The sequence below is a fragment of the Musa acuminata genome, chromosome BXJ1-1 (assembly GCF_036884655.1).
Source record: "Musa acuminata AAA Group cultivar baxijiao chromosome BXJ1-1, Cavendish_Baxijiao_AAA, whole genome shotgun sequence".
NCBI classification, from domain to species: Eukaryota; Viridiplantae; Streptophyta; class Magnoliopsida; order Zingiberales; family Musaceae; genus Musa; species Musa acuminata.
The window spans coordinates 26,693,714-26,719,061 of record NC_088327.1 but is presented as its reverse complement, the minus strand read 5'-3'; the positions used below and the strand labels follow the sequence as shown (position 1 = coordinate 26,719,061).

Here is a 25,348-nt window from a genome sequence, read left to right as displayed (position 1 = left end):
ATCATCATGCAGTTTTGAAGCCAAAAAAATTAGCAAATGTTACATCATGCTTATAATATTCAGGCTATCAAGTTTTAGATATGCAAGTTTTACAGCATACAAGATAGCACTTTTAGAACATGCAAGCTAGCAGTTTTGAGATGTTCAAGAAAGCAACTCTTGCTTCTTGAGATATGCAAATTTGTCAAGTTTTGCTAGATGTGCAAGTTAGCATTTTTGCCTCTTGAGATAGGCAAGATAGCACATATGCTTCTTTTGAGATAGCAACTTTTCGTTTCTCTTTAGACTACAAGCTAGCAATTTTTACGATATACAAGTTTCGCAATATACAAGCTAACAAAAACTTCGAAAGCAAATGCAAGATAACTTTCTTGTGTAGGCTCATGATTATTGCTTCCTATTGTAATGTGTAGGTTGCAAGTCTTGCTTCTTGAGATATTCAAGATAGTGATTTTCAAGAAGACAATTTTTGCTTCTTGAAATAAGCAAGTTAGCAATCAAGTTTTTGCATCTTCTTGACTTGTGCAAGCTAGCTATCTCCCCCTTTGTCATTGTCAAAAAGACAGGAAGAATACAGTTTTGTAGTTCTTTTTCCTTTTACAACGATTTCAAAATCATGACAAAGGATGAATAATCAAGTTATGAATGTCAAGACAATTTTTCATCATGAATATTTTATCATTGCATGCATCGTTATCATAGGTTGAAGTATTACATGCATAATTTCATATCACCATTCATAATTACATTAATGTTTCAATATAGCAATTTTTTTTGGTAAGTAAAAGTAAATTGATTATGTGTAAAGTTTCTACAACTAGCTTTATCTATACAAGTCATAGACAAAGCCAAGTAACTCATAGAGTGTGAATGCGATAGTTATGACTTCACATGCTGTAGACTATAACTACCTGTGGGTACATTATTTGGCATCATTCCCAAGATCTTTAGCTAATAGCAAAATTAAATTTGATAAAAATATCTTTTTCTCTTCGGGTGAAGTGCTCGGTTTTGAGATCATGCTCCATACAGGATCTTGAGTCTCTAATAATCTCTTTCAAGAGCTGAGCATTGTTTGTGTGTTGATATTCAAAGATTCTATTACATCTCTCCTTCCACATCCACCAAATAGCGCATCTGAAAGTAACCTTTGCCAGTTGTGTAAGAGGCCCTTTTCTTGAGAAACATTGCATAAGGTCGCCTAGTTCTTGGTGCAAGTTTGGTTGCGGCAGTCTATTGAGTTCAAATCGCTGGAGAATCTCCTTCCATATCCATTTTGTATAATCACAAGCAAAATAGACGTGGTCAACAGTTTCTTCTTGTTGCAAACAAAGGGAGCATCGGTTAACATGATAGATACCTCTTCTTTTCATATTGTCTATTGTAGGTAGTTTATTGAGAAGGGCCTGCCATGTACATAAGGAGTGTCTTTGTGATCCCGGTCGATCCCATGTCCAACTGCTTGGGACCCACTTGTTATTTCTTTGCCTAATTTGATTCCATGCGGATGTGGCACTAAATTTGCCATTGTCATGAGGCCAAATAAGTGTATCTGAAGAGTTGTTCCTGATTGGAATAGCTATGATAGTCGGCCAAAGTGATAACATTTCGGGAGAAATAGGATTAGGGAGACACCAAGTACCGTTAGCAATGAACTCGGAAACCTTCCAATCTTTGGGAGCCCCAAGATCTTTTCGTATTCTGTCGCCATATAATTGAAATATACTCTTCCCATTCACCCAAGGATCGTACCACATATTAGTACTAGTTCCAGAAGAGATTGCATACGAAATATGTTTGATTAGCCAATTCCTTGCCTTTAAAATTCCTTTCCAAGCTGCAGAGTGGTATGTTCTTGTTGAAATTTCTCAGATTGATTCCTTTGAAAGATACCTGGCAGAAACCCATTGTGACCATAAGGAACATTTGTTTTGCAAAAGATCCCACAATTGTTGTACCAGGCATGCTTGATTCCAATCTCTAGTATTTCTCAAGTTTAGCCCCCCTTTATCTTTCGGTTTGCAAATGCTATCCCAATTTACCATATGCATTGCCTTATCATTTGTGCCATTCCAGAAGAAGTTCATTAATAACCGTTCAATATCTTGGAGAAGTCCAGTAGGCAAAAGAAATGCATTACACCAATATATAGAGTAGGAGTGCAATACAGAACGGATGAGTTCGAGTCGTCCTGCTTTTGATAGAAGCCTATTTTTCCAAGAAGAAATTCTATTCTTTATTTTTTGCAGGATAGGCTGACAGTGGGTTTTGTGAATGCTTGTGGATATGAGCGGGAGACCCAAATAAGGAACTGGCAGGCTTCCTTCACTAACCCCCAAAGTTTGTGCAATAAAGACCTTATCCTCAACATAAGGGCTCATATATACTTTACTCTTCGCATGATTTAACTGAAGTCCAGAAACCATACCAAAGTCATTCATAATAGTAGCCAGGTTCTTTACTGAAGTTGGATCATTTAGGAGAAAGATAAGTAAATAATCTGCAAATGTTATATGTGATATATGAATAGATTCAGCATTGGGTACCTTAATGCTGCCATTTAAGACTGCATGTTCCAACATACAGCTAAGTCCTTCCATCGCAATAGTAAAGAGATACGGAGAGAGTGGATCACCTTGTCGGATGCCATTCGTGCTCCCAAAAAAACCAATAGGTGAACCATTAAAGAGTATCGAAAACTTTGGAGTTTCCAAGCAAGATTGAATCCAATTAACCCATTGCTGTGGGAAGTTCATATCGAGGAGCATCTTATAGATAAATTTCCTATTAACTGAATCAAAGGTTTTCCGTAAATCAGCTTTAAAACATATTTTTGTCCCTCTTGCTTTTGAATGCAAATCTTTGACCAAGTCATTAGCAAGCAAAATGTTATGATGTATACTTCTCCCTTTAATGAAAGCAGCTTGATTTGGGCTAATGATCTTGTGTATTACCTTTTGCATTCTATTTGCCAATACTTTGGAGATGATCTTGTAAATAAAGTTGCATAATGATATGGGTCGATAGTTCTCTAGTGAATCTGCCCCTGCATTCTTCGGGATTAAAGAAATAAAAGTACAATTCATCTCTCTAAGAATTTGACCTGAAGAGAAAAAATGTTGGCAAGCCTTGATCACATCATTTCCAATAATAGACCAAGCAGTTTGGTAAAATTCAGCTGGAAATCCATCTGGACCTGGGCTTTTGTGCTTTGGTGACTTAAAGACAACACATACAATTTCGTCGTCTGTAATTGGGGCATTGAGGATTGAAATAGCTTCCGAATCAAGTTTTCTAGTCGGCTCCACATGAATGTTATTAGTTTTCCCAGCTTGATTGAGTAAGGAATAAAAAAATTGCTCTGTGTGTGCTTTAACCTCATCTAAATTCTCAATAAGATTATCATCTTTGTCTCTGCATTTGCTGATACGGTTAACAGCCCTTCGAGTAGCAATTGAAGCATAGAAAAATTTAGTATTGGAATCTCCTAGTGTAAGCCAATGCTGTCGAGACTTCTGCTTTGCAAAACTTTCCTCCTGTTTTAAGGCTTGCATGAAGTTATTTCTAGCTTCTGTCTCTTTGTAGGTAATATTCTCATCATTTGGCTGAAGTTGCAGCTCATGTTGCAATGACATTAGTTCCTTCCTGCAAAATTGAACTGTGGTGGTAATATTGCCAAAGGTATTTGTATTCCACTCCTTTAGTGCTGCTTTACAGGCTTTGAGCTTTTGACATAAGATGTAAGGGGGGGATCCATGCACGTTAACATTCCAAGCAGATCTGATAACATCAAGAAATTGAGGATGAGTACTCCACATGTTAAAGAATCTAAACGGTTTCTTGCCTCTTGGTGTCGCTTTGTCTGCGTGTATATACATTAAAGAATGGTCAGAAAACAAAGGAGCACCATACTCAAGAAGTGAATCTGGGTAAACTGTTAACCATTCATGATTAATCAAACACCTATCAAGTCGAGCCATTATTTTTCTGTTAGCTGCACCTTGATTACTCCAGGAGAGCCAATTACCCACAGATTTCATATCAAACAAAGCTGCAGTATCAATGTAATCATTAAAACTTTGAAGCTGGCTTTCTGAAAGTTGTCTACCCCCCTCTCTTTTTCATTTGTGTACCGAACAGTATTAAAGTCTCCAAGAACAATCCAATGTACATTGAGACAACCATTTACAATATTAGTCAAGTCAAACCAAAGAGTATTTCTTTCTTGCATACTATTTGAAGCATATATACCAGTGAAATTGAATTGACAGCCATTCTTTTTGTCCCCTACCTTAAGATGAATGAATTGATCAGTAGCAGAAATAAACCAAGCATTAATAGAGTTAGGATGCCATAAGACCCATATTCTACCAAAAGTTTCATTTGAGTCATTGGTAAACAGTTCTGCGTCCGGCCATATTAAATTCTTTTGAGCTTGAACGCGCGATTGTTTAATTTTCGTTTCTACTAGAATAACAATATCACATGCGGCAGACTTGATTATTCTGTTGAGCTCCCGACATTTCTCCGGCTTATTAAGTCCGCGAACATTCCAACATGTTATCTTCATCAGTAATAAAGAAATGAAAAGGTGGTAAGGTATTCATCTTACGACTTTGGATGGGCTGTACCATCCTTTTTCTTATCCTTCGGTTTTGTATTTTCCTCCCGCACAATATCCTTACCTTTTATGGCTTTATTCCTATATTTATCCACTTCATCTACAGCTTGCAGATTTTTAAACTTTAAAATACCTTGAATCATGTGGTCTTGATTGGCAGGGTTTGTTGAAGCACGATAAGATTATTGCAGCACAATATCCTGGATAATACTTGTTGGAGTAGCCTGGCTAGAGAGGTTTGTTGAGGCAGAATATCCTTGTTGACGATGTTTGTTGTGGCCTGAGTTTGTTGAGGAAGAATATCCTTGCTGGCGAGATTTGTTTGGGCCTGAGTTTGTTGAGTTATTGTGGACGGATCCAATGATATTGGAAGAGATGAGGTTCCTGACTTATGTTTCTCCTGTCCACTAGTACCAAGGGAAACCTCTATTGTGGAAGGCTCCGACATTATAGGAAGAGATATAGTTTTGGATTTGTCTTTCTGTCCGCGGTGCTGTCCTTGCGAGTCGGAATGCTCAATAGTCTTCGCCACCATCGGTGCTACTGCCATTAGAGAAGACTCGCTTTGTTGCTGAGGTGCTTGACGTGGTCGATAGACCTTTGTGATTTGTTTTGGAGTTTGCTGACAAGCTCCATTTGCATGACCAAAAGATAAGCAGTGCTGACATCGTTGTGGCTTCCAGGAATATGAGACATGTACCTTCCGAGTGTTCCCGTCAAGATCACGATAGAAAACCTCATTTGGAAGATCTTCGTCGGAAGAAACCAGTACACATGCTCGTGCAAATGCTAATCTCGTCTGAGCAGCTGTTGCTTTGTCGATGTAGAGTGGCTGTCCCAGAGTGCTGCATAACTTTGCAATAAAACGTCGACTCCAAAGATGTAGAGGAAGACCTTGAAAGGATACCCATAATGGAATAGACTGTAGGCTATCTAACTCCAAACGGACATCAGGAGACCAGTGTCGTAGAATCATTGGATGGCCGCGAATAGTCCAGAATCCTTCGAGGACCCGTTGTAAATCTTCTTCAGAGTATAGCTTGCAAACAAAGAATCCGTTCTCCAGCATATGAAGATCAAATGACGATATTCCCCATCGAGTTTTGATAAATGATGATAGTGGGAAATAAGATGTTTTGAGACCTACCACATAGCCAACAATCGCCATAGACCATGTCTCAATAAGCTCTGCTGAATCAGCAGTCTCGTATACAACAATCTTCTTATTAGCCTGAACTTCTGGAGTAAAGAATTCCAAGCTTAGATCCGGACTTCCAACCGGAGCCTTGAAGAGGCTAGTCCAAGGCCTAGGGTCACTGGAAATGAGGGCAGGCTGCCGCGATCTAGAGCGCGACCTACTTCGATGCTGTTTCGTCGAAGGAGTTTCTCTCTGGAGAGGATATGGAGGAGGAGCCAATTGAGGGGTAACGGTAGGGAGTCTTACCATCGTATCAACCCTCCCGCCACCATCGCTAGCCCTAGGGGCCGTCGCTGCCATGTTTGATCCCTCTTCTGGTCGCGGCTATAGAATCGTCTCCATAGGGAAAAGCCACCGTCGCAGTATATCAGATCGCCGATACAGTACTGTCGCCCTAGAGAGATCTGGTCGCCGCTATAGTATCGTCGCCCTTGGGGAGAAGCCGACGCTGCAGGAGATCCGATCACCACTACAGTAAGGGAGATCAAATCGTTGCTATAGTATAGTCGCCCGTGGGAGAAAGCCAACGCTGCAGGAGTCAGATCGCCCTAGGGAGATCTCGTCGCCGCTACAGTGTCGTCGTCGCTATAGTACCGTCGCTGCTACAGTCAAAGTGTGTAACTTAGCACTCATAGCATTTTAAATCATGATTTACATCATATGCACACATCACATCATAATTAGAAAGCACAAGTATTGCATGCATAATTGCACATCATAAATGTTTCATATCATGATGGTATCAATTTTGTCAAATTATATCCTACCATGCATGATCAAAACTTCTCCCCATTTTATCATTGAAAACAAGAAGAAAGTAGGGGGTAGAGCATAAAAGTGTTAAATATTTCAATCATTTCAAGGCATCATAGATCAAGTTATGATTCGTGATTCATCATAAAGCAAGTTAGTTTTCAATCATCACATAAGGCATTTAAGGAATTTTTGAAACATAGGAGAATGATTAATTTAAGCATACAATGTTTCAATTCAATTCAAGTCATGAATATCAATGCTTTCATATTGTGAGTATCAATTCATGAATACCACAGGATATTATTTGTGACTTCAATTTTGCAAGATCAAGATTATGATTTAGATAAAACTTATTCAAATCAAATCATTAACTTGAAATTCATAATCAAGTCATTAAAATTAATTTCGAGATTCACAAAATATCATGAAATCATTAATCTCGATTAGATGGGAAAAGCATTTTTTAAGAGATTCTTTTTAATCTAATCATGCCTTAGTCTTTATATGCCAAATTAAGATAAGCATGAAAGTTCAAGACAAAAGGCAAAGAAATCTTGTTATTTCTATATTATGAAATATATGATATCAAGGCTCATGATTCATTTGAAAAGATATAGTACAAAGAGCAACTTGAAACATTATTATCAAGATCACATTTTAAAATATTCCAAGTTTTAAGATATTAATATGACACTTCATTGAATTCTAAGAAATCAAAAGACAAGTTGCATTTCATTTGAAGAACTCCTTTTTGATAAGCATAATGAACGATCTTGATTTATAACGAGCTTCATGTTATAATTATCAAGATCATGATTTTAATAATTATTCTCTTTAGCAATGAATCACAAAAGCACTTTATTTTTGCATAAGAAATCTCATTGTATTATGATTTATAAATTCTTTTTCTGCACATCAATCATAGGAGATATGTATGTGAAACAAATCTTTGCAAGCAAAAATACTATCATTCATATTTCAAGATGGAATTTATAAGCAGGAATCATTTCATCAAATCTATTTTAGAAAATTATTTTTCATAAGTGTATGAGTAAATCCGATTGTTAGGATACCACTTGTTAAGTGAATCTGAAAATGAAATTAACACTTTCATATATTCAGACATGATTTTTGCTATAGATTTTGAATTTAAATCATGAAGATCAAACAAGCTCATGATCATGAATAACTTAAAATCTCATGCATAAAATTGTTAATCATTGTATCATAACCATTTAATATTATTATGCATTACTTTAAATCAAACGTGATTTCATTCAACAATGTTAATCAAACATGATACACATTATTACTTCTTAACCATGATTTCATATTTTCAATCAAAATAATTTTGTTTGTTTATCATAAAATATGCAATATTATCATTTTCGAAATTACTAGCATGATCATAATTTTGTAATTTTTTTTTAACATGTAATTTTCAAGAAAATTAATTCTAAACTAAAAAAGAAAACTACATCATGAAAGCATCAAGTAATTTCAAAATAAACCAAAGGCATTACCTCAACGTTGTAGGCTGTTAAGGCGTAGTTTGCCGCCTCGCTTTTGTTGATTTTTTCTTCGTCTTCGGAGGAGCTCGATTCATCCCAATTTTTGTTCTTCTTCTTGCGTTTAAAGCAAGTAGTTCCATTCTTTTTGTTTTTTAATTTTCGTTTCATTTGTAGTTTAAGTTCACTATCACTTGAGCTTATGCTCGAGTGGTCTTCAAATGTTCTATGTCCCAAATCCTTCCTATTCTTTGGAAGGTTGTTTTGTTCATCATTGTCCTCATCACTTGAGTCATCGCTCAAGTGGCATTCATTTGTCCAGAGTTCCAAATCCTTCCTGTTCTTTGGAAGGTGATTGTATTCAACATGTTCATCATGTGCATTGTGCACCATTTCATATGTCATTAACGAACCAATTAGTTCTTCAAGTGGTAAGTTGTTTAGGTTTTTAGCTTCTTGTATTGCAGTTACTTTTGAATCCCACTTCTTAGAAAGAGAACGCAAAATCTTGTTCACAAGTTCAGAATTAAAAAAACATTTGCCAAGAGCTCTTAAACCATTGACGACATCCGTAAAACGGGGGTACATGTCACCAATGGTTTCGCTTGGCTTCATTTGAAAAAGCTCGAAATCATGCAGTAAAATATTAACTTTCGAGTCTTTGACTCTACTAGCTCCTTCGTGCGTGATTTCAAGAGTGCGCCAAATATCGAAAGCCGTTTCGCACAAAGAAACCCGATTGAACTCATTTTTGTCCAAAGCGCAAAATAAGGCATTCATAGCCTTTGCGTTTAAAGAAAAATACTTCTTCTCCAAATCCGACCATTCGTTCATCGGTTTGGAGGGAAGTTGAAAACCGTTTTCAACAATATTCCATAAATCTAAATTCAGAGAAATCAAGAAAACTCTCATTCGAGTTTTCCAATAAGTGTAGTCCAATCCGTTAAAGAACGGTGGACGAACAACCGATAAGCCCTCTTAAAGAGCCATTTCTCTCGGGTGTAAATCCGAAATGAGAAATACCCCGCTCTGATACCAATTGTTAGGATCGAGAGCACTAAGAGGGGGGGGGTGAATTAGTGCAGTGGAAATCTTTCAGCGATTAAAAATGAAAGCTGCGTTCGTTCGATAAAAACAATTTCGATGTAAAAGCCGATTTTAAGATTACTTAAGATTAAGCGCAGTTTTACTTCTACACGCAGTTTACGTCTAAACCCAGTTTGCGTCTACGCGCAGTTTACGTTTAACCGCAGTTTGCGTCTAAACACAATTTACGTTTAAATGCAGTTTGCGTCTAAACGCAGTTTTACGTCTAAACGCAGATTTACGTCTAAACGCAGATTTACGTCTAAACGCAGATTTACGTCTAAACTCAGTTTACATCTAAAATGCAGTTTTACGTTTAAACGTAGTTTGCGTCTAAACGCAGTTTTACATCTAAACACAGATTTACGTCTAAACTCAGTTTACGTCTAAAACGTCTAAACACAGTTTGGGCAGTTTTACGTCTAAACGCAATTTTACGTCTAGACGCAGTTTCAAAGGGATCTGAACTTAGAAACTCGTTCGTAAAAGCGCAGAAGACAGTTTTGCAGAATCAAGGCGTAAACGTAAACTGCAATGTAAATATCGTACGAAAACACTGGTTTACGTCTGAAAGCATATTCGGACAAATCAGCACTTAGAAACTTGTTCGTGAAGGCGCAGAAGACAGTTTTGCAGAATCAAAACGTAAACGTAAACTGTAATGTACGAAAACACCGATTTATGTCTGAATGCAGATTCGGAAAGAACAGCACTTAGAACTTGTTCGTAAAAGCGCAGAGAGCAGTAGTTATGAAGGAGGTTTGCAGTAATGATAAAGTGCTAAAAAATAAACGCAAACCAGAGATTTAGAGTGGTTCGGTCAGTCTTGACCTACTCCACTTTTGGCTTCCTCCACCGACGAGGTCACCGACATCAACTAGAGGCCTTCCTTCAATAGGCGAAGGCCAACTATCCTTTTACAGTTTCTCTCCTTTTGACAGGCTCAGGAGACAACCTTTACAGACCTTTCTCTCCTCACTTTACAACTCAAAACTTGAAGAACAGAAGGAGGAGACTTAAAGGCTTTACAACACTTTTGAGCTCTTAGAATCACAGAAAAAATCAAGATTTCGGTGTAGGTCTGTATCTCTTCAGTGCTGAATGGGTGGGGTATTTATAGGCCCCAACCCAATTCAAATTTGGAGCTCAAAACGATCAAATCCCGGAATTTCGGGATCAGGCGGTTGCACCTCTTGACTGGAGAGGTTGCACCGCCTGGCAGAGCTCGAAGACCGAGCTCAGGCGGTGCCACCTCTCTGTCAGGGAGGTTGCACCGCCCAGTCTTGCTCGAAGACTGAGCTCAGGCGGTGCCACCTCTCTGTCAGGGAGGTTACACCGCCCAGTCTAGCTCGAAGACTGAGCTCAGGTGGTGCCACCTCCCGGCTGGGGAGGTTGCACCGCCCAGTCTCGCTGGGAGGCTTAGCCCAGGCGGTGCCACCTCCTGGCCTAGGCGGTTGCACCTCCTGGTGCAATCAGGGTTCGAATGGTTAGTTCCATTCGGCCCAATTTCAGTCTTTCAGGGGCCCAATTGCCCCAAGATTAAGCCAATGGGATCACCTCCCATTTTCCAACTTAATCAACGTGCTAACTACGATTAAATCTAAGATAATTTCTGCAGCTTTGCTTCGGTGCGTCAATCGCTTCTTCCGGCGAGTTTCCGGCGAACTTCCGTCGATCATCCGATAAACCCTCGGTGATGCTCCTGCGGACTTCCGGCAAACTCCTGGACTTTGCGACGATCCACTTGGCAAGTTCCGACGAGCTTCGCTTGGCAAGCTTCTGGACTTCTCAGATCTGTTCTCGCAGAACCTCCGACGACCGTCCGAACTTCCGTCGAACTCTCGAACTCCCAATGTGATCATTAACTTGACTCCGGCGCAACTCCTGCTGCTTGTCTAACTTTCATCGTAGTTAATCCTGCATACTTAAAGCAAAACTTCGATCGAGACAATTAATCCTAAGCAATTAACCAAGTTGTCCGGCATGTCATTGGTCCCTCGACGCTTCGTCTGATTCTTCGGCGCATCGTCCTCTCCTGCGGCCTATTGCCCAATCGGCCAGTTGACTCCGCAACTCCGATATCCTTGGCACAATAACCACTCTTCTTGGCCCGATGCCCGATTCCATTGCCCGGAGCCTTCTGTCGTACGTCGACCGATCTACCGGCCCGACGTCCAATCTTCTGACATGTTCCTCCGGCACAACATGATGTTCTTGCTTTAATTGTCTCATCCTGATCGAAGCACCCTGCGTTACTCAAAACGCAGATTAATTCATAAACATATATCAAGTGGTTTCATCATCAAAATACGAGATTCAACAGGAGGCCAACAGGGGATGTTTCGTATCTTGGGACGCAAAAAGGAGTGCGACACGAGGACTTTCCAAGGGGTCACCCATCCTAGTACTACTCTCGCCCAAGCACGCATAACTTCGGAGTTCTGATGGGATCCGGAGCTTAAGTGCTGGTATGATCTCACCCGTTTCGCTTGCTTCATCCCTCGCCTATGTGCACATCGCAGCTGGCGCATCAACTTCCGGATCCTCTTGCCCGTCACGAAACCATCGATGCTTTCTCGAACGATCACGAAATCCCTATTGCAAGCTCTCTTCGAGCCCTTAGCCCAACGACTGCGTATCGATCACGGCAAGCGCACGTCGAAACCATCGGCACTTTCTAGAACGATCTCAGAATCGCTATTGCGACCCCAATCCGGAAAGCTCTCTCCGAGCCCCACGATACTGACTACTTAGCGGTCACGGCAAATTCTGAGCCCCAAAACAATCGTCTCGGAGGCCTACGGGAGATGTTTCGTATCTCGGGACGCAAAAAGGAGTGCGATACGAGGACTTTCCAGGGGGTCACTTGTCACGCCCCTCAAATAATATCGATGATATTAAAGTTATTTTTCATCACAAACCAATCCAGGATCCAAACTAACATTTGAGGATACTGAAAAACATTCTATCAAATTCACATCTATAAAACCTGTGCAGTTTATAATCATATATCACATCACTCGATAATTCACATTTAAGGCAACCCAAGCCAACTTGACAAACATGAACAACATTTATAAATCCACAAGCTAAATAAATTATACAATCAGAACTCCAACTATTCACCACAAGTTTATATCATCATAAATTAGACTTAACATTCCGAAATTCCAAATAAGGGAGATCTTCTAACACTTTTACACAGTATATCCATTTCGATTCATCAACAACATTTCGTAACATACAAAATATGCTTATACAACAATAACATAACAACCAATAAGACTTGCCCATAATTCTGTATAGCTATCCACTGCCTCAGCCCAAATCAAACATCTCAAAGGGTGACAAGCTGACCTGAAAGATTTATATAACAACGGAGTGAGCTAAAAACAGCTCAGCAAGTGACAAAGCATATTCAGAATAAAAGGAATGGTTTCAAACAAGTAAGGTATCATAATGCAAGGCAGAATACAAGAATTCTCAAGGATACCATCTCATTAGATACAAAATCATATGTATCATGTCATTCAAAATATATTTGATTCATAACAAATGGAGCACAGAGTAATTGGAGCATATCAATAGCGTACGAGATGTTCCGGAGCATATCAATGGCAAATGGTACATTTCGAAGCATATCAATAACAAATGAAACATATCGGAGCTTATCAATGGCGTATGAAATGTTCCGGAGCATATCAATGACATATGGAACATTTCGAAGCATATCAACAGTGAATGAAACTTTTCAGAGCATATCAATAACAAATACCGTACAGAAGCTCAAACGTCGTCTTTGACGTTGCAATCATATCATTCTTATCCAAAGCATGTACCGAAACAAATAACCAAAGCTCTGGATATCATATCAAACATACAGAAGGTGCAGTGGGATCTCGAACAGAATGTGATTCATCCATTTCTGAATGACCACCAGACAGAAGTCTCCCACGTCTGGGAGTTCCATCCACCCACGTCTAGGTGAAGCCAGAGGGGGCCGGCAGAGCATCGCAGGCTCTAAACACATACCCTTTACCATATCTGGCAAAGGTCCAGACAATCCCACAAACACCAGAGTACAAAGGGCAGTATGAACAATAAATAGCACATATCGGAAGCACACGCGGAACAACAAAATGTACATGTGCCTTTACGAGTCAATACGAAGCAAGCAATAATCTTTCACAAATGTTATCAGATTTGAAAGGAAATGAAAGCAAGAGTACACACGGATTCCAAGCAATCATATATAGCTCAATTCAAATAAGAAGGTTAGATGAATTTAATATCCAAAGAATGAAACTGGAATAGACACATATCGAAAGCAAATGCGGAACAATGGGATATACATGTGCCTATATGAGTCAATACGATATAGCATAAACGTTACATAACAGTTTTCAAGAATGCAATAATTTTAAGGACAAGAGCATACAAGAATTCAAAGCAGTAATATGAAGCTCAATTGAATAAGAAAGCTAAAGGATATCAATTTCCAAAGGAATGAAACCAGAATATGAGAAATCGACCAAAGCTCGATTTCTAGCAGAATACAAGGCGCACATTGAACAAATGATTCAAACTATCAATCGTGCTCCAATTTACTCAGAAATATATCATTGGATTATACTTTCAGATAAGACAAGCTTCATATGAATTGAACTGTCCAATAGAGAGAGTTACAAATAATTTGGTAAACAAGGGTCGTAGAACAAAATCTCTGTTTTGCAGAATTCATAATGTCAGATTCAACAGATAACTGGGCAGGTGTTTGGATTTCAAATCTTTCAATCCATATATCAAAAGAAAGATCTATGAGTCTAGTTTCCAATGAAATAAGCTTTGAATAAATCAACATTTGCAACAGGGACTTATAAGCAGTTCAGTATCAAAAGGTCAAAAACTACGATCCCTGTTTTGCAGAATCTGTAGGCTCATTTGAAACAGAAGTTTGGACAGGCAAACTTACTCCGAATTCTTAAAATAAGCTATCAAAACAAAGGTTTATGAGTCTATATTCTGATCAAATAAGTTTTGTCCAAATCAGATGTCAATACATGAAGTTATAACCATAACAAGGTAGAAAGGTCATAATCTTGGAAGTTGCACAGATTCGAATCGTTACATCTAAACAGGAGATATATCAAATGAAAGGCTAGAACAATTCAAAGTTCCTCATATTCAAAGCAAATGTAGAGATAAAATTGTAGTGAGGAAAGATCAGGATACTTGCAATAGGAAAGATTAGAACAATTACAGGACAAACGATCGGGAAACTTGCAATAGGAAAGATTAGAACAATAACAGGAGAAACGATTGGGAAACTTGTCTTTCAAATATTTTGATCCGAAGATCCAAAGAAGGTGTCAGCCCAAATCCTTCTACTTTTCCTCCACAACTGCAGCTCATGCAGAACATAGAGGCATAGTCACCTGCTCTCTCTTACTCTCATTCTTTCGTTTTCTTTTTTTTTTTCAAACGCAGCTGCCACAGCCGCCGCCGCTGCCGCTGTCACAATCGCAGCCCCTTCCACCGCACTACCTTTCTTTTCTTTCCCAGCTGCAACTGCCGTAGTCGCAGTCGCAGCCATGGCCGCAGCCACCATAACCACAGCCTCTTCTTCCTCCCCTGCTCTGTTTCCTCTCCTTCTCTTCCTCTCTTCTTCCCTTTTCCTTTCTCTTCTTCTTCCTTTCCTTCTCTTCTTTCCCAACTGCACTGCTGCAGTCGCAGCCTCAGCCACGGCCACAGCCTCTTCTTCCTCCCTTGCTCATCTTCCTCTCCTTCTTCTCTTCCAACTGCAGCTGCCATCGCCGCAGCCGCAGCCCCTTCTTTCCCTTCTCTTCTTCCTCTCCTTCCCTTCTTCCTTTCTCTTCCTCTTTCCCTGCCATAGCTGCAGCTGCCACAGCCGCAGCCGCAGCTACTTCTTTCCCTTCTCCTCTTCCTTCTCCTTCCTTTCTTCTTCTTCTCTTCTTCTCCTTCCTCCCCTTCTTCTCCCCGACGAACAGCACCTCCTTTCCTCTGTTTCCTCCTGCAGGAAACAGAGGTGCCGCCTCTTCACCCGCTTCTACTTCCTCTCTTCTTCCTCACCATCTCTTCCTCTCCTTCTCTTCCAACTGCAGATTCTACCGTTGCAGCCGCAGCTCCTCCTTTCCCTTCTCTTCTTCTTCTCCTCTTCTTCTTCCCTCCTCCTCCCCGGCGTCACACACAACCTCTCCTTTGTTTCCTCTGCAGGAAACAGAGGTATCACAACCTCTTCTCCTGCTTCCTCTTCCTCTTCTTCTTCTTCTCCTCTTCGAATGCCTCACACCTCTCCTCTGTTTCCACCTGCAGGAAACAGAGGTGCTGCAGCCCTAGCTGCTGCCACCTCTCACTCCTCTCCCTCTTCCCTCTCTTTTTCCTCTTCTTCTCCTTCTCTTCTTCTCCTCTTCCCTTTTCCTCCCCAACGCCACACACCTCCTCGCTGCAGCCTTGCCGCAGCTATCCTTCTCTCTTCTTCTTCTTCTTCTTCTTCTTCTTCTTCCCATCTCCCTCTTCTTCCTCTCTTCTTCTCCCCATGCCCCACAGCTCCTCGCTGCAGCCCTCGCTGCAGCCACCTCCTCTTCTTCTTCTTCTTCTTCTTCTTCTCTTCTCCCTCTTCTTCCTCTCTTCTTCCTGCACTCTTCTTTTCCCTCTTCTTCTTCTTTTCTTCCCTCCTCACGCCCCACCGCTCCTCTCTGTTTCTCGAAAGAAACAGAGAGAGTGCGTGGGAGGCGGTGGGATAAAACCGAAATTTTCGATTTTCTTTATTTTCTTTTCATTTTGCAACTTAGCAGTTTAGTCCTTGAAATTTTTATATTTACATATAGGTCCTCAAATTTACATATAATTTCTTATTAATAATTTTTAAAAGTGAGGGATATTACACTCTCCCCTCCTTAAAAGAAAATTTAGTCCTCTAAATTGATCATTGCCCAATCGACGAAAAGATGAAGATTATGATATCTTTATTTTCTCCTCCTGCTCTCAAATAATTTCATCAATACAATATAATGACACAATTATCCAAGAATGATCGAAATATTCTCCTCCTTGATCCTCAATAGACGGTAACCCGACCTTCAATCAATTTCTAAAAATACTTGCGTGTTGAATCTCGGATTTTGATGATGAAGTCAATTGTCATTTGTTGTCTAATCTATGTGTTGAGATAAGTGTGCAGGATTAACTACGATGAAAGTTAGACAAGCAGCAGGAGTTGCGCCGGAGTCAAGTTCATGATCACGTTGGGAGTTCGACAGTTCGACGGAAGTTCGGACGGTCGTCGGAGGTTCTGCGAGAACAGATCCGAGAAGTCTAGAAGCTTGCCAAGCGAAGCTCGTAGGAACTCGCCAAGTGGATCGTCGCAAAGTCCAGGAGTTTGCCGGAAGTCCGCAGGAGCATCACCGAGGGTTCATCGGATGATCGACGGAAGTTCGCTGGAAACTCGCCGGAAGAAGCGATTGACGCACCGAAGCAAAGCTGCAGAAATTGTCTTAGATCTAATTGTAGTTAGCACATTGATTAAGTTGGAAAATGGGAGGTGATCCCATTAGCTTAATCTTGGGGCAATTGGGCCCCTGAAAGACTGAAATTGGGCCGAATGGAGCTAACCATTCGGACCCTGCTTGCACCAGGAGGTGCAACCGCCTAGGCCAGGAGGTGGCACCGCCTGGGCTAAGCCTCCCAGCAAGACTGGGCGGTGCAACCTCCCTGACAGAGAGGTGGCACCGCCTGAGCTCAGTCTTCGAGCTAGACTGGGTGGTGCAACCTCCCTGATAGAGAGGTGGCACCGCCTGAGCTCAGTCTTCGAGCTAGACTGGGCGGTGCAACCTCCCTGACAGAGAGGTGGCACCGCTTGAGCTCGGTCTTCGAGCTCTGGCAAAGAGGAGCAACCGCCTCAGTCAAGAGGTGGCACCGCCTGGGCTCAGTCTTCGAGCTCTGCCAGGCGGTGCAACCTCTCCAGTCAGGAGGTGCAACTGCCTGATCCCGGAATTCCGGGATTTGATCGTTTTGAGCTCCAAATTTGAATTGGGTTGGGGCCTATAAATACCCCACCCATTCAGCACTGAAAAGATACAGACCTACACCGAATTTTTGATCTTTTCTGTGATTCTAAGAGCTCAAATTTGTGAAAAGTCCTAAAGTTCTCCTCTTTCTGTTCTTCAAGTCTTGAGTTGTAAAGAGATGAGAGAAAGGTCCTGTAAGGGTTGTCTCCTGAGCCCATCAAAAGGAGTGAATCTGTAAAAGGGCAGTTGGCCTTCGCCTATTGAAGGAAGGCCTCTAGTTGACGTCGGTGACCTCGTCTATGGAGGAAGCCAAAAGTGGAGTAGGTCAAGACTGACCGAACCACTCTAAATCTCTTGTTTGCATTTATTTTGAGCACTTTATCATTACTGCAAACCTCCTACATAGCTACTGCTCTTTGCGCCTTTACGAACAAGTTTCTAAGTGCTGATCTTTCCGAATCTGCATTCAGACGTAAATCGGTGTTTTCATACGTTACAGTTTACGTTTACGTTTTGATTCTGCAAAACTGTCTTCTGCGCTTTTACGAACGAAGTTTCTAAGTTCAGATCCCTTTAAAACTGTGTTTTAGACATAAACTACTTTTAAACGTAAAACTACGTTTAGACGTAAAACTGCGTTTAGACGTAAACTGCGCTTAGACGTAAAACTACGTTTAGACATAAAACTGCGTTTAGACGCAAACTGCGTTTAGACGTAAAACTACGTTTAGACGTAAAACTGTGTTTAGACGTAAAACTGCGTTTAGACGCAAACTGCACTGCGCTTAGACGCAATCTGATCTTAGACGCAAACTGCGCTTAGACGCAAACTGCGCTTAGACGCAATCTGCATTTAGACGCAAACTGCATTTAGACGCAAACTGCGTAAACTACGCTTAGACGCAAACTGTGTTTAGACATAAACTGCACTTAATCATAAGTATTCTTAGAATCGGCTTTTGTATCAAAATAGTTTTTATCAAACGAATGCAGCTTTCGTTTTTAATCGCTGAAATTTATCCGCTGCACTAATTCACCCCCCCCCCCCCTCTTAGTGCTCTCGATCCTAACAATTGGTATCAGAGCCCGGTTAACTCTCAAACGGATTAAAATCCAAGAGAGATGGCTTACGCCGGAAACCAAGAGGGCCATTCCATTACACGTCCACCCATGTTTAATGGGACGGACTACACCTATTGGAAGACCCGAATGAGGATCTTCCTTATTTCTATGGACGTAGAACTCTGGAATATTGTTGAGAATGGTTTTTCAAAGTCTTCTCTTCCAATGATCAATTGGAACGATTCGGAAAAGAAGGCTTTCGCTCTTAATGCAAAGGCTATGAATGCCTTATTTTGCGCACTTGACAAAAATGAATTTAATCGTGTTTCGATTTGTGAAACTGCATTTGATATTTGGCACACACTCGAAGTGACTCATGAAGGCACAAGCAGAGTGAAAGAGTCAAAAATCAATCTTTTGTTACACTCTTTTGAACTTTTTCGGATGAAACCGAGTGAGACTATTGGCGACATGTTTACCCGCTTCACGGATGTTGTCAACGGTCTAAAAGGACTCGGAAAAAGTTTTTCGGATTTGAGCTCGTAAATAAGATACTAAGATCCCTTCCTAAGAGTTGGGATCATAAAGTCACTGCTCTTCAAGAGGCAAAAGATTTAAACAACTTCCCTCTTGAAGAACTAATTGGGTCATTAATGACCTACGAGATGACTTGCAAAGCTCATGAAGAGCAAGAAGACATCCTTCCAAAGAACAGGAAGGATATGGCACTTAGAACTTTGGAAGATCACTTGAGAGAAAACTCAAGTGATGAGGACTGTGACGATGACTTGACACTTCTAACAAGAAAATTTAAAAAATTCATTAAAAGAAACAAGTTTAAGAATGATACTAAAAATAAACTTGAACCCAAGAAGGATCAAGTTATTTGCTATGAGTGCAAAAAGCCGGGACACTACAAGAGTGATTGTCCCCAAGCCAAAAAGAGAACAACAAAGAAGAAGGCGCTCAAAGCAACATGGGATGATTCGAGCGCATCTGAGGAAGAGGAGTCCAACACCGAGCAAGTTGCTCATTACGCCTTAATGGCCATCGGAGAGGAGGTAACGAATTCATTAAATGCTGATTTATCTTTCGATGAATTATTAAATGCTTTCAATGACTTATTTGATGAATGCAAGAGTATCAGTAGAAAATACAAATTGCTGAAAAAGGTGCATGATAGTCTTACTTGTGAGTTTGACAAGTTAAAAGTTGAACATCATGATAGTTTAAATTCATGTATCAAATTTCATGATTTAGAAACTTTCCAAAAAGAAAACCTGCTACTCAAGGACACCTTGAAGAAATTCGAGGTTGGTAGCAAGTCATTGAACATGATCCTTGCAAACAAGGGTCACGTTCTAAAAAGAAGTGGAATTGGATTTGTGAGAAGTCCTCACCCAAATCCAACCACTTTTATAAAAGGCTCCATCTTACATGTTCAACACCAAGCAAAATGCAACTTTTGTTGCAAAATTGGACACAAGACACATTATTGTCCATTCAAGAAAATTAGTCCAAACAAATTGATTTGGGTTCCTAAAGGAACCATGACAAATTCTATGCAACATGATAAGAAGTGTAGATCTATTTGTGAGGCACCCAAAAGCAAATGGGTACCTAAAAATCATCCCTTCCTATAAATACATTAAAATTTTAGGTTGGAGCAAGAAATAATATTCTGCTCCTTGATTCTCGATAGTCATAAACCAAGAGTCAAAAAGGAACTCGCAACGCTTAAGTAACAAGTGGAAGTTATAAAATCACAAATGCGATTTGGATACAACCTTATTAGAAACATATGATTCCCAAATTCACATATCCCCTTGATCTTCGAACCCGTCAACTCTATCATCTACGAATTAATTCTTGTATCATGAAGAAACTAAATATGTCATGATCTTAAAAGGGATACCAAACAAACTATCAACATACGTGCGACATACGCACGTTAAACGATCTATCTTGATCATAAAAGAGCTTCTTCCTTAAATAAAAACTCATACGAAATCACGTAAGAAACGTTAATTGCTCTGAAATGAAAAACTCTCCTCAAGGCAAAGGCTCCCTGATCAAATCATATTAGGTGCTCACTGGCTGCAGGCGGTGGCACCTCTGCAGCTAGCGGTGGCACCTCCAGCTACCACGGGTTGCCAGCGGTTGCACCGCTCCAGCCAGAGGTGCAACCGCCCGCAACTCTGCCTTTTTAAACCCACACTAGGGCCGGCAGTGGAACCGACCCCAACTCACTCCCATTTCCTCCTCTACTCTTCCAAGTCTCCTCCATTCTCATTTCACTCCTCTAAGCTTTCCAAATACCTCCCATTTCGGAGCAAAACATCAAGAATCCTTCCTTCTCTTGAAAATTTCACAAAGGTACTCTCTAAGAAGCCCTTAAATTCTGTTTTGTTCTTCATTTACTCTTGCTCATCATCATCCCTCTAAACAGCAGTAGTTATGGGATCTAGAAGATCCTCAAGGGACAAGGGAAAGAGGAGATTAGTAGAAGAGTTTGATTTCACCCTTTTCGATTCAAAAAACCATGCTGAAAAATTTGCCTCTTTCGAACTTAGAAGTATCAATAAGGGAAAATACGTAGATCTAAATGAACTAAGAGATTTAGAGACTATCCAATGGTTTGCAAACCTAGATCTACTTCCAATCTTGCAGATTAACGAACCCATCTATCCTAGGCTAGTTAGATTATTTTACAATAACATACAAATAGATGATGAAGAAAGGATGTCCACCTATCTTTTAGGACAACACATCTCAATCACTAATAGGTTCATTTGTGATATGATAGGCATTCTCATAAAAAGCATAGGACTTTACTTTAGAGGATCATGGGATGATGAAAGTATTGGAACATCCTATGTTGAAGCCTTAGGAACAATCTTTGCCAATCCTAACATAGCATTGGTTCCTAAAAGTTGTGAACATCTACTGCCTTTGAACACTAAGATACTTCATCATATCATGACTAGTATAATTCTTCCTAAACAATACCATCATGATGAAGTAAGTCAATTAGAATTAGGAACTATGTACTTAATCATGAAGGGACATGACATCTGTCTTGGTTATCTTATCCAACAAAACATGTTAGAATTATCTAAGAAAGATATGATGCTCCCATATGGTGGTATAATCACAAGAATAATGAAAGCTTACGACATTCTAATACCACCAGAAGAAGAAGTAATGAAAGTAAATAGATTCAGCATAATAAACGAAAATCTACTTCACCGACGGTAACTGGGTTAGAATCCCTAGAAGGACTGATCACCCTCAACCTGAACCAGAACCGGAAACACCAGTATTTAGGGGTACCCAATCTCCTCCGACCCTTCCCTTTGAGGAAACACATCCAGTTGAGCAAACTCATACATCCATCGAAGAAATTGGGATTCGAATGGATCGATTCGAACAGAGACAAGAACGGATTGAACAATGACAAGATCAAATCCTATCTGAGCTGCAGCAAATTCATAGTCAAATTGACTCCTTGTTTAGGCACTTTAATTTTCCACCTCATCAATAAACTTGTTGAACACCTGTTGTTGTTGTAAACTTCTTATGTTACTCACTTCTGATGTGCTGGCTGTAAACATCTATCTTGCGCCTTGTGGTTATCTCAGATTTTTATGGTATCATTACTGTTTGGTATGTGATGTGTCCAAATTAAGAATGTTGTGCTTTGAAACTAAAAGTTTTGGAAACCTTGTGCTTTGATTTCATTCGAAGAGAATTAGGAATGTTGATGTGTCCGAATAGATAAATTTGTTAAAATTATTTTTCGGACTATATTGAATGATCAAATATAGTCCGAATGCGTGAAAATCTTGTTGATTGCCATGTTTCTATGATTATATGTGAAAATCTGCAACAAAATCTTGTCCGAATGCGTCTTATTTATTCGAATGCTATAAAACAGATTTTCTCGTACACCTTCATGAGAAATAAGTTTCTGAAAAAGATTTGATGAAGTGATTCATGTGTATGTATTCCATCCTGCAAAATCTTTACATAGACAATTGATTATAACAAAAAGGGGAAGAAGTATTTAAAGCAATCTATGTAAAATTCCTCTATAAGCTTGCTATTATTATTTTCCTAGCATAATAATTACTATGTTTTTTGTTGATGACAAAGGGGGAGATATATGAATTGATAAACACTGCCATGATTAGAAATACTATGAGTGATGCTATAAACACTGCTATGATTATGCCATCCTTGCATCACCAAGAGATATATGAACATGTGCTAAAGTTTGCATTATGCCCTGAGTTGATATCTTATCATGTGAAGAAAATACAAAACTTGCTAGAATATTTCAAATGTGTGCATCATGTAATAGTGCTTCACAGCTTTATATGATAATGTTCAAACTACATGATGAATAGTTACAAACACAATCATACAAACTTGATGATGTATGTCAAGCCTTGACATCATCTTTAAAGAGATACATCATGATGAGTATCATGATGGGAGTATTGATAAGTTTAACTGATCTAACTTATCAATACGTCACTTGAATTCTTAGGTCTTTAATTCAAGGTTGACTTATCTCAACTATGGCATATAGACAGGGGGAGTTAAGGATAACTCCATTATCAATTGATTGTCATCATCAAAAAGGGAGAGATTATTGAATCTCGGATTTTGATGATGAAGTCAATTGTCATTTGTTGTCTAATCTATGTGTTGAGATAAGTGTGCAGGATTAACTATGATGAAAGTTAGACAAGCAGCAGGAGTTGCGCCGGAGTCAAGTTCATGATCACGTTGGGAGTTCGAGAGTTTGATGGAAGTTCGGACGGTCGTCGGAGGTTCTGCGAGAACCGATCCGAGAAGTCCAGAAGCTTGCCAAGCGAAGCTCGTCGGAACTCGCCAAGTGGATCGTCGCAAAGTCCAGGAGTTTGCCGGAAGTCCGCAGGAGCATCACCGAGGGTTCATCGGATGATCGACGGAAGTTCGCCGGAAACTCGCCGGAAGAAGCGATTGACGCACCGAAGCAAAGCTGCAGAAATTGTCTTAGATCTAATTGTAGTTAGCACGTTGATTAAGTTGGAAAATGGGAGGTGATCCCATTAGCTTAATCTTGGGGCAATTGGGCCCCTGAAAGACTGAAATTGGGCCGAATGGAGCTAACCATTCGGACCCTGCTTGCACCAGGAGGTGCAACCGCCTAGGCCAGGAGGTGGCACCGCCTGGGCTAAGCCTCCCAGCAAGACTGGGCGGTGCAACCTCCCTGACAGAGAGGTGGCACCGCTTGAGCTCAATCTTCGAGCTAGACTGGGCGGTGCAACCTCCCTGACAGAGAGGTGGCACCGCCTGAGCTCAGTCTTCGAGCTAGACTGGGCGGTGCAACCTCCCTGACAGAGAGGTGGCAGCGCCTGAGCTCGGTCTTCGAGCTCTGGCAGAGAGGTGCAACCGCCTCAGTCAAGAGGTGGCACCGCCTGGGCTCAGTCTTCGAGCTCTGCCAGGCGGTGCAACCTCTCTAGTCAGGAGGTGCAACCGCCTGATCCCGGAATTCTGGGATTTGATCGTTTTGAGCTCTAAATTTGAATTGGGTTGGGGCCTATAAATACCCCACCCATTCAGCACTGAAAAGATACAGACCTACACCGAATTCTTGATCTTTTCTGTGATTCTAAGAGCTCAAATTTATGAAAAATCCTAAAGTTCTCCTCTTTCTGTTCTTCAAGTCTTGAGTTGTAAAGAGAGGAGAGAAAGGTCCTGTAAGGGTTGTCTCCTGAGCCCATCAAAAGGAGTGAATCTGTAAAAGGGTAGTTGGCCTTCGCCTATTGAAGGAAGGCCTCTAGTTGACGTCGGTGACCTCGTCGGTGGAGGAAGCCAAAAGTGGAGTAGGTCAAGACTGACCGAACCACTCTAAATCTCTGGTTTGCGTTTATTTTGAGCACTTTATCATTACTACAAACCTCCTACATAGCTACTGCTCTATGCGCCTTTACGAACAAGTTTCTAAGTGCTGATCTTTCCGAATCTGCATTCAGACGTAAATTGGTGTTTTCATACGTTATAGTTTACGTTTACGTTTTGATTCTGCAAAACTGTCTTCTGCGCTTTTACGAACGAAGTTTTTAAGTTCAGATCCCTTTAAAACTGTGTTTTAGACGTAAACTACTTTTAAACGTAAAACTACATTTAGACGTAAAACTGCGTTTAGACGCAAACTGCGTTTAGACGTAAAACTACGTTTAGACGTAAAACTGCGTTTAGACGCAAACTGCGTTTAGACGCAAACTACGTTTAGACGTAAAACTGTGTTTAGACGTAAAACTTCGTTTAGACGCAAACTGCACTACGCTTAGACGCAATCTGATCTTAGACGCAAACTGCGCTTAGACGCAAACTGCGCTTAGACGCAATCTGCATTTAGACGCAAACTGCATTTAGACGCAAACTGCGTAAACTGCGCTTAGACGCAAACTGTGTTTAGACATAAACTGCACTTAATCATAAGTATTCTTAGAATCGGCTTTTGTATCAAAATAGTTGTTATCAAACGAACGCAGCTTTCGTTTTTAATCGCTGAAATTTATCCGCTGCACTAATTCACCCCCCCCCCCCCCCCCTCTTAGTGCTCTCGATCCTAACATCGCGCACCCTGCAGTTAATCAAGTAAGTCGTTACTTCATAAAATACTCGTTTCTTATGATCACCTGATTCAACTGTCCATAATCAATACAAAGTCTCAATATTCCCTCCATCTTTTTAACTAACACCGGAGCACCCCATGATGAAATATTAAGCCAAATAAAATCCTTTTTTAATAGTCCTTGTAGTTGCTTTTCTAATTCCACTCACTCAAATGATGTCATTCTCTAGAGAGGCTTAGATATTGAGATTATCCCAAGGACCAAATCAAAAACAAATTCACGTTTGGAGGTAATCTAAGCAAGTCATCCTGGGATACATTAGGCAAGGAAATAAATCATGTCCAATACTCTCAAAATAAAAGATCCGCTGGTCAAATATGCAAAAAGTGATCATTTGTTATATACCAATCCATACTGGTATGATAGGAAGATAGCCAATCCATACCAAGTTTAATATC

At 40.4% G+C, this 25,348-nt stretch overlaps 1 non-coding gene across 1 annotated transcript; it reads right to left on the bottom strand.

The window, feature by feature from the left end:
- Nucleotides 1–11,532: 11,532 nt before the first annotated feature.
- On the bottom strand, nt 11,533–11,651 carry LOC135590859 (5S ribosomal RNA). The gene has a single exon (XR_010478268.1). It is a non-coding gene; the product is annotated as a 5S ribosomal RNA (ribosomal RNA).
- Nucleotides 11,652–25,348: the final 13,697 nt, after the last annotated feature.